This window comes from Felis catus, chromosome A3 (genome assembly GCF_018350175.1).
Source record: "Felis catus isolate Fca126 chromosome A3, F.catus_Fca126_mat1.0, whole genome shotgun sequence".
Lineage (NCBI taxonomy): Eukaryota > Metazoa > Chordata > Mammalia > Carnivora > Felidae > Felis > Felis catus.
Genome location: NC_058370.1, coordinates 95,535,096 through 95,552,605, shown reverse-complemented (window position 1 = coordinate 95,552,605; position 17,510 = coordinate 95,535,096). Strand labels below are relative to the sequence as shown.

Below are 17,510 nucleotides of genomic sequence, written 5' to 3'. Positions count from 1 at the left end.
CTTTATTTGTGCTAAGAAAAGAATTATGTTCCAGTGTTTGTGAAAACTTTTCCACCATGAATTATCCAATTTTCTCACTTTCTGAAATATAGCTCCTTAAATTTAAATAAACTTTTATCTGCTGACTCTGGCCAATCACTGTTAACACCACTTATTGTGCTCTTTAGCATGCAGGGACAAAACTAGGAGTTACTGAGATTACTAAATATCTACTTCTATTTTTATTCCCTGGGTCTGTTGGTTTTCATAGCTTTTGTTAATCTGTTTTATAGTTTTGTTAATTTGTTTTATAGTTTTGGTTTGTTTGTTTTCTTTTTCATTATTCAAGTATTAGGGATCACTTGTCCCTGGGTTGAAGCTATATTCCTTCAAAGAATCCTTAACCCTTTAGGTTGGGTTATTTCTAATCTGATAGTAGTCCAAGATATCAGAAACACAAGAATATCAGAATTATAATTGAGAAGTTGTAAGAAGAGAGGTGTTTTGTTTTGTTTTTTTTTTTAATTTTCTTAATGTTTGTTTATTTTTGAGAGAGAAAGAGTGTGAGCAGTGGAAGGGCAGAGAGAGAGGGAGACACAGAATCTGAAGCAGGCTCCAGGCTCCGAGCTGTCAGCACAAAGCCCAACACAGGGCTCGAACTTACAAACTGTGAGATCATGACATGAGCCGAAGTTGGATGCTCAACCAACTGAGCCACCAGGTGCCCCAAGAGAGATTTTAAACACTGTTTAAAGACCAATACAATCAGGGGCGCCTGGGAGGCTCAGTTGGTTAAGCGTCTGACTCTTGATCTCAGGTCAAGTCATGATCTCACAGTCTATGAGTTTGAAGCCCTCATCGGGCTCTGCACTGACAGCACAGAGACTGCTTGATATCCTCTCTCCTTCTCTCTCTATGCCTTTACCCCACTGTGCTCTCTCTTGCACGCAAAATAAATAATAAACTTTAAAAAAAATGGAAAAAATAAACAACATAATGAGCTGAGGGCTTGAACTGCCCCTCCCCACTTAGCAGTCAAATTCTTTGCTTTACAGCTTATGTCTGGGTTCATTAGTTGGGCCTTGCTCTATTTTAATTAATACACTAATTTTTACATGGGTATTTTGAAGTGCCTTATAACATTTTGTTAACAGAAATATTATGGAGTTGTAGAAAGGAGATATAAGGGAAGTCAATATCACTGATTATCAAGTTTGCTATGAATGCAAATGAATGACAGGATTCAATCCATTTGTTTACCTATCAGATATCCAGTCCTTCTAATGTCAGCCATTCCAGGAAGCCTCTGTGCCCCCTAGGCTGGAGTAGAAGCTCCTCCTCTGCTTTCCCACACCTTCTTCTAATCTATATTGTTACCTGTACTTCATTTTGTTTTTTTGTACTGTTTTGTTGTTTGCGTTTGGGCTTTTTTTGGTGGGTCTCCCTTTTCAGACAATGAGTTCCTGGAGACCAGGACTGATGCTTCAGTGTCTGTGTCTCAGTGTAGGTGTTGAGTTATATCTGGTTGATTAATTAATCCATCGATTGATCACAGGCATGTCGAGGATCAGAGATGGGGAGAAGGAGGCAGTAGAGACCAGATGGAGTAGGGAAGAAAGGAGGGGCGAGGGCTGTTCAGGTAACATGCATATCTTGCTGACAGTGAAAATTAACAACACTATGCAGAATCAGTTGTGGGAGGGGAAAATAAAATGCAAAAAAGCAGCAAAGTTGATGAGAAGGTGAAAGGGACGAGAATATTTTCTTCACTTAGCTGGGGTAGTGAAAGCAGTAGATAATAGGGATAAATTAGGCCCATTAAAATGTAGAGAGGGCAGGAGATTAATGTTGTCTCCAAAAAGGTGGCAGTCCTGGGCTCATTCTTTAATTAGTGTTTAACAGAGAAAAGAAAATTGGGCAATTAGAAAAATAACGACGACTAGGCAAAAACATCTCCTGAAGAAAAGATCAAGAAGAGAATGAATATACATTAACCACAAGATAGTCTCTGCAGGTAGAGGTGATCTTAGGAAACCTGGCATGTTTGCTGAATACTTTTCTATGATTAGGAAAAGAAACATCATGGCTCTGGTAAAACATGCCTACATACTCTTAAATGCAAAGGCTGAGCACGCCCATGTTTGGGACAGAAATACCTCCCTTCTTTTTCTTCTCTGGGAATATAATGTTTGTTATTTTTTCAGGTGTCATGGCTCCCATTCAAGAGAACCCTGAGGAAGGTACAGAAGAAAAGCTAAGATTTGTGAAAACAATCACTCACTTCAATCTGCCCATGCATAGGTTTACACACATGTATACACATACATGCTATCCTTATACAAGGTGGAAATTAGGTATGATTTTTTCATGAAGTAAAGATATCAGTGCAGAATGTCATAATGTTAATGGGGAGGGACAAAGATTTAGGAATTAAATAGCTTGGATTTGCATTCTGGCTTCACCCCTTGTGAGCCTCATCAGCATGAGTTAGTCATCAAATACCAAAGTGGAGACTCAGTTTCTCATTTGTAGAAAGAGAGTAACAGTTGGTTGTGAGAGTGTTGTGAGACATTGTGTATAAAGTACCTGGCATGCTGTCTGGCACACGGCAGACTGCTCTGCTCAATAAATGCCAATTCCTTGTCTTTCTTTCTCAAGGGTCAAAATGGGAAAGTGGTGCTGAATGGATTTTCTTTTGGAACATTTCTATCTCCTAAAATAGAAGTAGCCAGGACAGCAAATTGGCTCTCTCTTTGCTTAAAACATTCAAATTGTCCTTAGGATAGGGGCTTGCTTTCTGGACATAACCAAGGAAAGTCAGAAATGCTAGGGTTTAACCGAATTAGTGCCCAGGGGAGAGGTCAGCTGACTTCCTAGTGAAATCTTTTGCCTTCTGCTCACAGTGAAAAGAAAGAGGACTTGGTCAGATCTCACCTTTGCCCTGGTTCCACTTTGGTTATACTTCTTCTAAGCAGGTCAAAAGTTAACAGCCCTCTCTCCTTCTGTTGATAGACCTGTCTAAAGGGACTCTATTTAACCATATTTAATCTCTTGTTACTATCCTGACCAGTGCACTGCTGCAGAAAGGGCCAAGGCTAAACATATCTCCAACTTGAGATTCCAAAGACCAAACCATGACAACTAGGGTTGGCCAGTGAAGTGTTCCAAGTTGCATCTCCTTCTTCAGATGCTTTTGTTTGCCCTTCTCCTTATTCCATTCTCACTTCCCCAAGTGCAGCTGTTGCCGATACATTAACCTAGGAAGCTCTATGACCACAGATTTATTAACAGGTTACTGCTCTCAGAAATGTATACATTGCTTGAAAGGTTCCAGATAGAGATGATCTTAAAAATGGCACCCAAATTGCCTTATTAATAAGGATGTTTCATGGAGCAATCATGAAGCCCCTCAATATTCTCTTAGTCTTAACTCTTGCCAAATACAAGGATCATCTTTGCAAGTTACTAACCACATAGTTAGCTTAGACAGTTGAAAAAACATGGCAGCAATGCTTTGACTTTTCCAAATTAACGAGTTTAGCACTGTTCTCATGAACTATGTAGTTCTAAAGGACAGATTCACTCACTGAACGGAAAAAAAAAACAAAAAACTCTGATGTTGGCCATATGAGAAATAAATCAGTAAACATAATAATGAGCAATGACATCATGGGCAATAAGCCTCATGGATACAGTCAACATAAATCCTCTTCCAAGCACTTTGGGATGGGGTCATAAAGTTAGTGATTTCGGCAATGAAAGATGCTTCATATTTCAACTTCAGGAGAGCATATACAGCTCTATCTTGTGGCATTTCACTTGCAAATTTGATTCTAATTTGATTGGTTAAAAACAGTCTCACACATTGAAAATTAAAAAATTCAAAGTTAAAATAAGTCAGGTTAAATGGAAATCTCATAAAGTGATGAGAGGTGAACATTTGTGGATTAGGCACTGGTTCAATCTACCCAACAAAGACATATTCTCTAGATAATAAAGAGTATTTTATCAGAGCTCAGCTTTCACTCATTTCACTAAATTAGCCTCATTGATAGCTATGTCTTTCATCTCCTCATAGACATTATTGTCCAGAATTTAATCAATTTGAAAGCAATCCCCTTTCTGAAGTCTCTATGTTCCTATAAATCTGGAAGAGCAAAGACCTCATGCAAGGGTATAAGCAGAACATGGCCATGATGTAACTGGCGAGCTCACTTCCTGAGGCATCATAGATGCTCTGTTATCATGCTTGAATTTTAACAATGGTGATTCCATCATGGACTCATCACCAGCAACACTTCTATTAGTTTGTTGTTTTTACATGGCTTTATCCATGCACATGAATGATGATAAGAGAGCACAGCAATTATTATTCAAAATCCCAAATTGTGTAGTATAAAATACCATTCTTCTCTAAATATTTTCTCAAAGTGTGAGACCTGCTAGTATTTCAAAGTGATTATTGCCACAGATATAACTGTTCATCAGGTAGGGTGGGTGTAGGGGTGGCTTGGCCATGAACTCATTCACATTACAGAGTGGAAACTTATTATCTCTCAGATCCCATACCAAATAATTTAGGTAGTAGCTACTACCAGAATAGGAGAGACTTGGACTCTGCCTAACTAAACAAAATGGTGGCACATCCTTAGGTTATAAAAAGCAAGGATGCACACTAACTTCTGATTCAATTACTGAGATTTCATCTAGAATAAGATTATTACACAGTAATGGCTTAATAGCAGACATCTAAGAGGATAAAGTTTGGGAAGTAGATGATGAATTTTCTAAGGGGCAGCCAGTTGTAGTGTGGAGAAAGACAACTCAGAGTAGAAATCTGGTTTCATCATAACTAGTTTTGTAATGAAGAAGAAATTGCTATGTTTCCAGAGTCAATTTTCATTTTCTAATACAGGAATCATAATATCTACCTTATAATGGGACTGTGAACATTTAAGGTAATGTTCGATGCTGATTTCCTGGTACATAAGAACTGACTGCAAAAAACTATGAGAAGAGGAAAGAAACCATGTATTATGATACAAGCAGATAATCTGTTTATTTAATCATTTAAACATGAAGTCTACAAATTAAGCCACTCTACAGGTAAGGTAATTTGCTAAGATTAGGATATCCAGTAGTGAAGCAAGTTGACTTGGGCTCTGCCTTTACACATTCAATAATCTGAACAGCCATTAAGCAAGAAACACACCTATAAATAATTAATTACAGCTTGTGCTAAGTGCTGTGAATAGAAACCTCAGAAAGTAACAGTGTATACCAAAGGAAATCATGTATTCACACAGACCTGAAAGATGAGTAGGCATTAACTCAAAGAGTTTAGAAGGCAGGGGTCTTCAGAGATGGGAAGTCATATGTGCAAAGGATATACAGCAAGACAAAGGCCAATGGGTGTGAGGACTGAAAGCAGTCAGGGAGTAAGGGAGAGAAGGACCTGTGAGAATTAGTCACGGGCAAGACTGTGTAGGTCTTAAATAGTGTATTACAGTACTGTCAACAACATCAGAAGCCATTGGAGTGGTTTTGAGTAGAGAAGCCACTTGATCCAATTTACTGCTGTAAGTGATCTTTCCACAAGCTGGAGAATGTACTAGGTGGATGAAAACAGAAAAAACCAGGAAAGATGATTGTAGTGGTTCGAGAGATAATGGTGACTGGGCCTGAACTGGTAGCAGGTGGCTTCTGAGAAGTTCAGGAAGGAAGGTGTGTTCAATGGCTATCCCAGCAGCTGGGTCAAACTTTTCACCAGGAAGCTCCAAAGTCAGGCAATAAAAAAGGAAATCAAAGCGAGAGACAGTAAGCAATGGGGTTGTTGGAAAATTGATAGTAGCACCAGAGCTGAGTTAGTGTGTTGGAAGAGCAAAGGGGGGTTCCATCTTCTACTAAATCTGTGGTAGTGCAAAGAGATCAAAATAGGGCCTCAGTTGTGAAGTGCAAGTTTCTGTGATTGTATATAAGGTAATGCATAGTCTGGAAGTTACTAGAGTGGGTCACGAGTTTAGAGGAAATAGCATGGCTACCCTAATGCTGAGCTGCCTGAAATGATGGCTTGGAATTCATTTAACATCCTGTAACCCGGAATAGGATTAGTCTCAGAGACCAGGAAGAGCTAACCCAACAGATGAAAGCTATAAGGCCCAACTTCAGGAAAACAAAGGACCAAGCTAACCCAAGGCAGACACAAAGGCACATTATTATTCTTCATTAGTATAATCTAGGTGTATGTTTTTAATACCCTCTCAGGAAAATTTATAATTACACACATTTTACAGAAAGGATGAAAGATCAGGTCAAATAAACAGAAAGACAGGCACAAAGATGTAATTTCAGTATCCTGCCAAACAGACCAGAATAATATATCTATTAGTATTCAATATAATGTTTTATCATTTGCTGTTTTATAATGATTCAAATCCAATTTCTCAAAACTGTAGAGCGCTCTGGGTATTAAAATGTCTGGATCTTGTCTTCTACCCCGTTTCAAGGTAGCTTGTTCTCAACACAGTGTTACTCTTAAGCATCTAGCAAAATAATGAGCAGCATATTTCATGTCATTCCACTAATGTCTGGGGAAAAAAAAATTTAGGCTTCCTCCTTTGTTTTCAAAAGCAAAGAACTTCTTTCTTATCTGGTTTGTATTTTTAATTTTCTAAATCGTATTATGATTCTAAGAAGGGATGTTCTTCTGGTTTTCCACTATGGGCTTAGATGAGCCATTATACTTGATTATCTCTACAAGTCACTGATGGCCAATCAGAAGGACTAAAGCTGTAAATTTTAACTTGAGTTGTTACAATAAACGAATTCTATCCTTGTTCAAATAAAATTTTTATGTTTACCTTTCAAATTTGTTATATCAAGATTCACAAACCAAAATATCACATGAATATATTCTATGCTGTTAGATTTTTTCCCCCTAGGGCATAAGAGTCAAATTTACAATGCTAATATTTCTGTAAGAAAGTTCTAAGTGGTACACTTTTCTTCAAATAGGCAACAGATTTGTCTGTCTGTAAATATGCTTATAGCCCTATTGGAGTGGTGGAAAGCAGCAGACATACCAAATTCAATATACAGACTATACAACTGGGAGAACATTCATATATTAGAAAGCTATTGTCAAGAATAGTCAACTGTTCCTTCACATAATTGAGTTCAACAAACATTTACTGAGAGTCTGAAAGTCTGCTAGTTACCACAAGGAATGCAAACTGATAAACCCCAGTTTCCAAGAAACTTAAAATATAAAAAGCAAGATAAAATGTAGATTTTCTTCATTAAAGCCATTAATGAGTACCACAAAAGAGAAATAGTTTTGAGTTTATGTTTGATTTTGAATACAGCTCACTCTTCAAAACAAGAATCTGAAGTTAATACACACACATACAAGTGTGTATACACACACACACACACTCATGTGTCAATTATAAGTATATATCATTATTAATCTACATGATTAATAAAAACTATACATATGTTTTGTTTTTAGATTTTTTTAAATCTTTATTTATTTTTGAGAGAGACAGAGACAGAGAGAGAGTGGGGGAGGGGCAGAGAGAGAGGGAGACACAGAATCTGAAGCAGGCTCCAGGCTCTGAGCTGTCAGCACAGAGTCCGATTGGGGGCTCGAACTCACGGACCGTGAGATCATGACCTGAGATGAAGTCACACGCTTAACCGACAGAGCCACCCAGACGCCCCCATATGTTTCTTAATGCATGGGCTTTTTCCTCACCTCAACTAAACAAAAGGTTACCTGTTATCTCAATAGTATAAACAGAACCTCAACACATGAATTTCCTAATAAATAAATAAACATATATATATATTTATATACATATATATGTATATATATTTTTATATATTATATATATGTATATGTTTATTTATTATTATTTTTAACCACCTACAAGTATTTGCCTAGCTCTGGTTTTAAGCTATAATATAAACATATACAGACATGAAGGCACATACCCACCCATCGACCCTCCACTATCACAACCTGCACACCTTAGTGTGAAAATTAAATCTGTCATGTAACATAAAATGTGATTTTTAAATCAAATTATGCTAAACTTGTCTCCAAATAAAAATACTTTAAATCATTGCTAACCTTAGTATATTTGCTAAAACAACAAAATTTCATGTATATTTCTCTCTATATAACAGCAGCGATAGTTCACTGCCACAGTGGCCATCCGTGGTACCAATACTCCCTGGACATGAGGATGGGAAGGCCTCCGAATCTGAAGCATCAGCATGCATAGGGAGTATCTGTTGATGTATGCCACCTTTAATAATGTAGTATGTTGACTTATACTTTCCACATGAGTAGTCTTGTCTTAACAGCAGTAAATACAGCTACAAAGCAGTGAGGAATGGCAATTGGCTGAGGGCACTAATTACACTGTCTTGACTTGAATTAAAATTGCTAAACAGCAAATGAGATTACCAGCCTAAAGATAACCTTAATTTAAATGCGAGGCTGCATTTATCTCATCTACAATGTAATTTTCCAGAGGTGTAGAAAAATACAATTTTAATGGAAATCCATTGTTTAAAAATATAATTAAAGTCCCTGGTCCTTCCCTTTGCACCCCCCTCCTTGATTTTGTTCCACAGGCAAGATGTGCAGACTGATTTAGAGGTCAGAATGAAAACATTCAGATCGTGTTCTCACAGCCAGACATTACTTTCAGTACCATCTTCATTTTTAATGATTAAGTGCTGGCTATGGGACAAATAAATGCCGAAGTGTGGGGGGGAGGTGGAGAAAAGGGAAAATGACCTTATCTAATCCCTGGAGCTATAAGGAACCTTAGAAATGATAAGAACTCAACTCTACCATTTGATTAATGAGGAAGCCTAGTCCCAGAAAAGCCAAGTAATTTTTCCAAGAACACAGAGCAAGAAGGCAGCACTATCCATTGGGGAATATGTTGGCCTGGCATTTGGAGTCAGAAAATCTGTTTGAATTCTGTCTCTTTTACTTATTAGTTCTGCGACAGGACACTTATTATCTTTGAGGCTCAATTTTTGCATTTCTAAAGTGGAAATGGAAAGAATTTTGTACCTCATAGGTGAGAATACATGCAATCCACATGTACCTGATTCATACAAGTGCTCAATAAAGATGTTTTTCTCAGGGACTTTTCAAGACCAGAACCGAAATGTCCAGATTCCCAGCCCAAATGTTTTACTATCTTCCCCTTTCACCAACCCTGAGATTATAACCATGTTTTCATTAATCACTCTGGATACTTGATGCATGTGTGAGGGGAAAGGAAACAAAGAACAAGAAATACTTGTGAATTAACATTTCTTACTGGTTGATATTGAATCAAAACTCTGTTTGCTAGTTACCAATTACTAATACTACCAAAAACACTCAGACTTATAAGATAAAGGTCAAGGGGCTTTGTTTATCTGGGGTTTTTAAATGAATTATAAAGCACAACAAAACACAGCTGAAGATTGATCACTGAGAATTGAAGAAGATGTGATCTTAAAATGAAATTTGTCCTCGTCGATGATGTAAAGTCCTATGCACACTTCACACACTGCAAACACACATATCACAGCATACATACTCCCTCCTACACACATGTCCCATAGTAGTTTCATCATCCCTACTACTGTGGGACATGGGAGTAACAAGTCAGAGGTGGATTTCTAGAAAAGTTCTATACATCAGCCAATGTAAAAATGTTTTTTCTTGGTGAGCCTGGGTGACTCAGTCAGTTAAGTATTCAACTCTTAATTTTGGCTCAGGTCATAATCTCACAGTTTGTGGGATCCAGGCTCACGTCAGGCTCTGTGCTGCCTGGGAATCCCTGTCCCCCGTTCACACGCACGTGCTCTCTCTCTCTTGCTCTCTCTTTAAATAATTAAACAAATGAGAGCCAGGGTAGCTCACTTGGTTAAGCATCTGACTTTAGGCATCTGACTTGGGCTCAGGTCATGATTTCACAGTTCGTGAGTTCAAGCCCCACATCAGGCTCTTTGGATCCTCTGTCTCCCTCTCTCTCTACCCCTCCCCTGCATGCGTGCTCTCTCTCTCTCTCTCAAAAATAAACATTTAATAAATAAATAAACATTTAAAAATGTCCTTTTTTTGCTCTCCTCATTAATGAGACAGAAGAGAAATAAATAACCAAAGGGAAGACAGGAAGATACAAATGAAGAAAAACAGGAAGGAGTTAAATTATGATGATCATTTGGCAATGGAGTGCCCTCTACAGATGAAAATAAAGTGGCCTTGGTTAATGTAAAGCTTGTGTTAGAGTGGAAATAACCTTGAATTAGAAGTCCAAGTTTCCAACTTCAGTCTTGCCAGTGTTTACTTGTATGACCCCTGATAGACACTTAAAACTTCAAATACTTATCTGTAAAATGAGGACATTTCTTCATCTGTATGAAAATGAGACAGATCAGATTACCTCCTAAGTAGCTTTTGAAATTCCATGATTCCATGAATATTCACAATTGTACGTAACAGAGATAAATTCCTTCTGAAGATAAGAAATCCCATGTTTTCAATGTATAAACTTAGGAAAGATTTACTACCCAGCTGAATTATGGTAGAGCCTTAGACTGGGTCCTAACGTTCTGAATAGTTCTACCTTCTAGAGGGGGTCCTGACTATCCAATTCATCTTGTTTTCCTTGTGCCTCAACTTCATGCCTAGCCCTGGAGAAATAAAAGATGTCCATATATGGGTTAATTTAACTACATTCTAAACTCCTGAGTTGTTCTCAAGAAAACAAACTAGGTATTGTTTGTAGGTGAAATACCCTAATCAGAGTGTCATTTAGTCACGATATTGTACATTACAGTGGTGAAACATACAGGTAATACCTCCCCTTTCCCCCAAGAGACAAATTAGTAAGGCATATGAAGTTTTAAAAGAATATTTTTGCTACTTTCCAGCTTTCTTCACATAGTCTGTAGTGTCCAGTCTCAACTCTAAGATGAATCAAAAGAATATGTCTGATGCTGAGAATATAACAGTATTACTTGTTTTCCTATTTGAAACCAATGAGGAGTGAAGGAAAAGGTGAAGGAGGGTCTAAGGAGGGCAAGTGAATTGGTAGATGGGCAACTCACTTCTTCATCCAAATTGAACTCAGTCTCTTCATAGGACTTGGAGTGACCATATCTCACCTGTCCTTAGCACCATTTCTGGTACATAGTGAGTACAAAATAAATGCTTGTCAGGGGAATGAGAGTTACTGAATCCAGAAATTTAGCTAAAAAAGCATAAAGGATCTACTTGGTGCTAGGATTTGTTGGAAGATTGGTATGAAATGTCAATAAAATCTTATCAAGGTTTATTTTTTTCCAAAACTAGTTGTGTATCTCCTACCTTTCTTTTTTATGACTTTGTCTTTCCTTTAAAAAGAATGGCAATCTGCATATTTCCTAAGACAGTGAAAGCACAATAGTGCTCATCTCCTGACACAGTAGTCAAGGAAAACACTACCTGACTGAAAATCTTGAGTAATGCAAACTATGACTATGGAAAAAGAATGCTTCACTAGAGGAAGTTTTGAGGCCACTGTGCATTTAAAAGCCTAGTGGTCAATACACCAAAGGGGTAGTAGCCTCTAATAGATGGGTTGGAGCAAACTGAATTTCAGGTCATGGAAACTGATCATCTCCAGTGTTTCCTCCCTGGTCAGCTCATATGTGAAAGAATAATCAATGGCAACAACTGAACAACCAGATTTCTCAGAAATTCTCATCACAGCTGAAAAAGAAATGTGTACAACTTTGAAATTAAGTGTAAGGGTTAAATTGTACTGTAGGGCTAACGCTTAGCTTGAAAGATAACAACTTTGTTCTGACACTGAAGGTCAAAAGATAACAGCCTTGCTTTTACTCTTGTAAATCATACTTCATACTCTTGTGAATCAGCCTTTACCAATGAAGGAAACAAAAGCTCAAAAAAAGAGCATCAGAGACAAGGTCAAGGAGATCCACTGGTTGCAACTTAGCAGCAGAAAGTCTAAAATAATCACCTCATTTGATAACTGTTTCTGACTCATCTGGTAACTGTTTCTAACTCATCTGGGAACTGTTTCTCTGTTCTGTTCCCAGATAATGATAAAACGATGTGGTTGGCTTTAAAAACTGTACCCCGGCTGTTCGGGGCCACACTCTTATCAAGAGTATTGGTCCCGATCGGTTGGCCTTGCCTCTCATTGTAATAAACTTTGTTGCGACTGTCACTGGTGCCCATAGCATTCTGTTTCAGGAGTCGTGCGGATGCAACAATAGGAGATAGCATCTTAGAGGATGGACTTCACAAAACATTCAGATATGGTACTTCCTATGAGACTATATTTAGGCCCAAATCTCTGATGGCCTAGATATTATCTTTGTATCACTGACCTCACCAGGTAAAGTAAGGAGCCACATGAAAAGTGAATCTCTATGGACAGACCTTAGAAGCATTATGTGATGGAGACTTGTCCCATGGATTTCTCCGCATATGATTCCTCTGACCTCCAAATCTTAGCTACACTATATGCTTTGCATAAAGGCATATTCCCATTACAACATCTTCCGATTAACTAACATTTATTTTTTTTAAAGAACAAAAAACATGCTCGGATTTGGTTTTTGTTAGTACAAATGCTCCCTACTTGCATTACACTTTTATCTGGAAAACTTGCCTATGAGTGCTTTCTTTAATGACTAAGGCCCATGTTGAGTCATCTCTACTTAGGTATTGTGCAGCAGAAGTACATACATCACATGACCCAGGCCTGGGCATCTGCAGATCTTAGTCTGTATGACCTTTGCTCATTTCTTTTTCTTCTCTGAGTTCCAGTCTGCTCCTCTATAAAAGGGAGAGATATGGGTAAGTTGCTACTGAAGGTCTCCAACATTCCTCTGCCCTCTGAAGGACAAGCCATGATGACGGCTAACAATATTTAAGAGTCCTTCTGGGGATGGAAGGGTAGAATACAAGAATTTATAAGCATCAGGAAGGAATCAAAGATTTCACTTAGATTTCTCTTTTGACTAGCTCAGCTAGAGGCAACTGGTACCCATTGACCACAGCACAGAAATAGAATTTAGTCTTGGTAGAAATACACGACCAGGACTGACAGTGTTGTTAACTGAAACAGTTTAATATAAAGCAGCCAGCAGCACAAGACACAGGTCAGAAAGAGTTTGTTTGTTTGTTTGTTTGTTTGTTTTTCTAGTTAGTCAGCCTGTGGCAGAATAATTGCCATCTCTCTACCAAAGATGGCCACATACTATTCCCTGGAACCTGTGAATATTGCCTATGTGGCAAAAAGGATTTATAGATGTGATTAAAGATTTTGGGATTGGGACATTACTTATATAATCCAAGTGGACACAATCTTAAATCACAAGAGTTCTTTTTTTTTTTTTAATTTTTAAAGTTTTTTTTTTTTATTTTGGGAGACAGGGAGAAAGGAAGAGAGGGAAAAAGGGAGTGGCAGAGAGAGAGAAGGTGAGAGAGAGAGAGAGAGAGAGAGAGAGAGAGAGAGAGAGAGAATATCTCAAGCAGGCTCCATGCTGTCAGTGTAGAGCCCAACACAGGCTTGATCTCACAAACCATGAGATCATGACCTGAGCCAAAATCAAGAGTCAGACGCTTAACCAACTGAGCCACTCAGGTGGCTCCTTACATGAGTTCTTAAAAGCAGAAAATGTTTTCCAGCTACAGAAATCAAGAGAGATGTCAGTGTGAGGACTTGGACCATTGCTGCTGGCTTTGAAAATGGAGACAGAGACCATGAGGAAAGGAATGTGGATGGTCTCATGAAGATGGAAAAGGCAAGGCAAGGAAATGGATTCTTCTCTTGAGATTCCAGAAAAAAAAAAAATGCAGCCCTGTCAAAATGTTGACTTTAGCTTAGTAAGACCTACTCTGGACTTCTGTCCTCCAGAAATGTAAGATAATAAATTTGTGTCAAGTCACTACATTTGTGGTAATTTGTTATAGCAAGTAATAAAATAGGAAACTAATATAGTTCCATTGGCTGAAAAGTATCCAGAGACACTCAAGTCTGGTCTCAGAACATTGCCAAGATGTCAGACAGGTGTCTAACTTCTTATTTTGTAGTTTTTCTCCATTGCAGGGATATTCACATCAACATATTCTATGTAACAAAATTCCAACCCAGGAAAAGACCTAAAACATTCCCAATATAATATAAGTATACAAATGACTGATGCCAGCTTCAAATATGCAATTAGCATTGATATGGATCAAAGCCTTGGAATAAGAAATGAACTTCCAAAATTTTGTCTTCAAAGAACATCCAGTGATAAAGGAAGAATGGAGTAGGGGCAGAGAGTCTTTCAGGCATAGGTAAAAACTCTCTCTATCCTTAAGGATATATCTAAACATCCTATAAACTTTTGCTGTTTTGTTATTTTGAGAGCATACTCTGTCTAACCTAGTGGTCTCAGTCATATACTATATACTAGCAATGAAGAATCAGGGAAGAAAAAAAGGGTATTTCGGTAGTAGAATGAGAAGTGAAAGGAATGAAAAATAAAGGGAAAGAAAAAGGCACTTTTTTAAAAAGTGCATTAACGTCTCAAAGTTGCAGGCACACAGATTTTTCAAAATTGAGAGGTATCTGTGATAACTATAAGTATCATTTTCTCTATCATTTCCTACCATCTTCCCCCTTCTCTCTGCTCTTCCTCTATGGTCATCTCTCTGCTCTTCCTCTATGGATGCTCTCTCCCTCTGCTTTTCTGTCTTATGACCTGCCCTTTGCCTCTCAAAGTTCACTGGTAGCCAGGGACCTTAGTTTATTCTACTACTGTACTCAAATCCTTGGATTGGTCCACATAACACTTAGATACACGAAAAAATATTTTCTGTACAACAAAATGGAAAGGCCCTATTTAGAAAAGTCCTTTGTTCCCATGTGAAATATAGATGTGCAACATACATCGTTGATTTATAAACCAAACCGCACTCTGTGACAGCACTTTGTTGTATGATATGAATAAAACTTAACAAATTACTATTTAGTTGACTATCTCCTACTGTGTACTATTTTTCATTGCCCTATCTTTCTTCATCTCTCCCTCCCATTATAAATTAACATCATTTCCTGGCACTTTTCAGACAACAGATGTAATGCTATCAACATTCTCATAATGCTAAAGTCACCATGAGCTCTAGGCATACTGTTTGTTGTCAGTGATCCTATGTTTTTATTGTTAAATTTCTCTCTTTCTTTAATGTATTGGACCATATGATGTGTGTGTGTGTATACTTCACCTTTATATATGTATGTGTGTATATATATATATACACACATACATATAAAACCCGGAAATACGCATACTGCAATACCAATTGTTGAACGGGCCATGAACTACAATGAGCAAATGGAAACATCTGCTCACCTTCGAAAGTCACTAATGAATAAATAAAAAATTGTCAAAAACATCTGGAGCAAGCAGCATAATTCACTACAGTTTTTAATACCGTATGTGGCTAAAGTTCTAGATGCATCAACCATCCATAGACTAGTTGTAAAGCAATCTTCCACCAAGAACCATCCTTTCCTAGATTTCTGGTAACTTGTTTTGTAAGACTCACACTAGGTCATGCTGAGTCTCATCTTGCTAAAAGAATGGCTAATAAAATTATAAGAGTCATGAAGAGGGAAGAAACACAGATGTGTACAGAAACAACACACACATGAGATTTAACCTAATTCACAAGTACTGCTACAAAGAAGCAGGCCCAGCATCAAAGAAATAAGTACTGTCCTAAATATCCTCTCCTAAATCCCTCTTCCCTGCCCTCAGGGACATGCAAAATACTTTTCATAAGTGACATAAAATGAGAAAATGAATAATTTTCAGGCTGAAATACAAGAAAATATTCTTAATGTGCTCAGACATGTAACTATAACCTAACAGTAAGTATACTTCTGCCCCAAACCCACCCCCATGACGTATTATTCAATCCGCCAATGATCAGAACCCATTTAGAAAGATACACTGGCATTGCATTCTCTAGTGATGGGGAGGGATGTGCAGCCACACATGGTGTAGTCCCTGATGTCAAGGCCTCTGTTGGAGAAGAACGAAGTACACAGGCTATTAAAGGTCCAAATTATAAGTTAGATAGTAAGGTAGTCTTTCCATACACGAACTACTGCAACACGGTTTAAGATCCACTTTTAAAGGAGCAATCTGAGCAAAACTGTAAAAACATTGAGTCAATATGTTTTCCAGCAGCAGTTGGTAACCTTTTTAAAAGTGAGCTGTGAAGTTTCTAACACCTTTCTTTCTAGAGTAAAGTGGATACTGGTGATTCTCCACATCCTACGGTGATGGGGGAGGAGCCAGGGACGAAAGTGGCAGAATTAGCCACAGTCTGGGTTTTGCCCTTCACAAAGGCTGAAGAAAGACGACTCACTGGGGGCTGATATACATGATGGTTGGCTCACAACAGTTCCTATAAATGGGTTCAACATCAAGTCACACACTATCTTTCACTTATATATCTCTCACTTACATAGTTGCCAGCACTTGATGCAGAAGATGAACCAATAGAAGTCATAACAGTGGTGGCAAAAGTAAGCCTGTGGCAATTTAATAAGGTGTAAAGACCCTCAGAGCTTCAGGAGACCTGCACTGATCCCATGTTTTGCAGCCAATGGCAAGGTGACTCCCTAGTCCTCAGGAGCATCTGTATCAAATGAAGATGTTGGACAGCAGTTCTCCAAATGTTCTGAGAAAAGATAGTTAAGTATGCTACTCTTCAACAAAAAGTATTCAGTGTACATATTCCTCGCCCCCCTCCCTTCCCACTTGGAGATTCACAACCACATGAGCATGCCCAAAACTTTGGACATCCAGTGCAAAACTTGGTCCAACCTTGGAATTTCACTCTTTTTTTGATCATCATACTCTTATAACATTACTACCTGGGATCGTTTCTGAAATGTCTCCCAAATATTCCCACTTCCTGATTTTCATGCCCTTCAGTAACCTCTCTAATTGAGGGTGGGTTGGACTTAGTGATTAGCTCCAGGTGAATAGGATATGACAAAGGCAATTGGGGTGTCACTTCAAGAATAGGTTATGAGTTACTAGGACCTCCTTCTTCTCTTGTGCCTCTTGATTTGCTCAGTGTGATGAAGCCATATACCATGGTTGTGAGCTGACCTGCTCCAAGCAGCCCATCCGACAAGCAGCTAAGGGTGGCCTCTGGTCCACAGCCAGCAAGAGCTAAATCCTGCCAGCAATCACATGAACGAACTTGAAATTGCATCCTCCACTCATCAAGCTTTAAGACCACTGTAGCCCTGGCTAACTCCTTGATTGTAGTCTTTTGAGACACCTTGAGTTACTGCCATATCTGGATTCCTGACTCAGAGAAACTTGTAGATAATAAGCACTGTTTTAAACCACTAAGTTTTAAGGTAAGTTGTTATGCAGCAATTAGAAATGCTAGCACAATAACATATAGAACTACCCTGTGGGAAACA

At 38.3% G+C, this 17,510-nt stretch overlaps 1 protein-coding gene across 6 annotated transcripts in view; it reads right to left on the bottom strand.

The window, feature by feature from the left end:
• The window catches only part of CTNNA2 (catenin alpha 2), a 1,116,872-nt gene that overhangs the window by 461,216 nt on the left and 638,146 nt on the right, over positions 1-17,510 (bottom strand). The gene's annotated exons all lie outside the window — the stretch shown is intronic.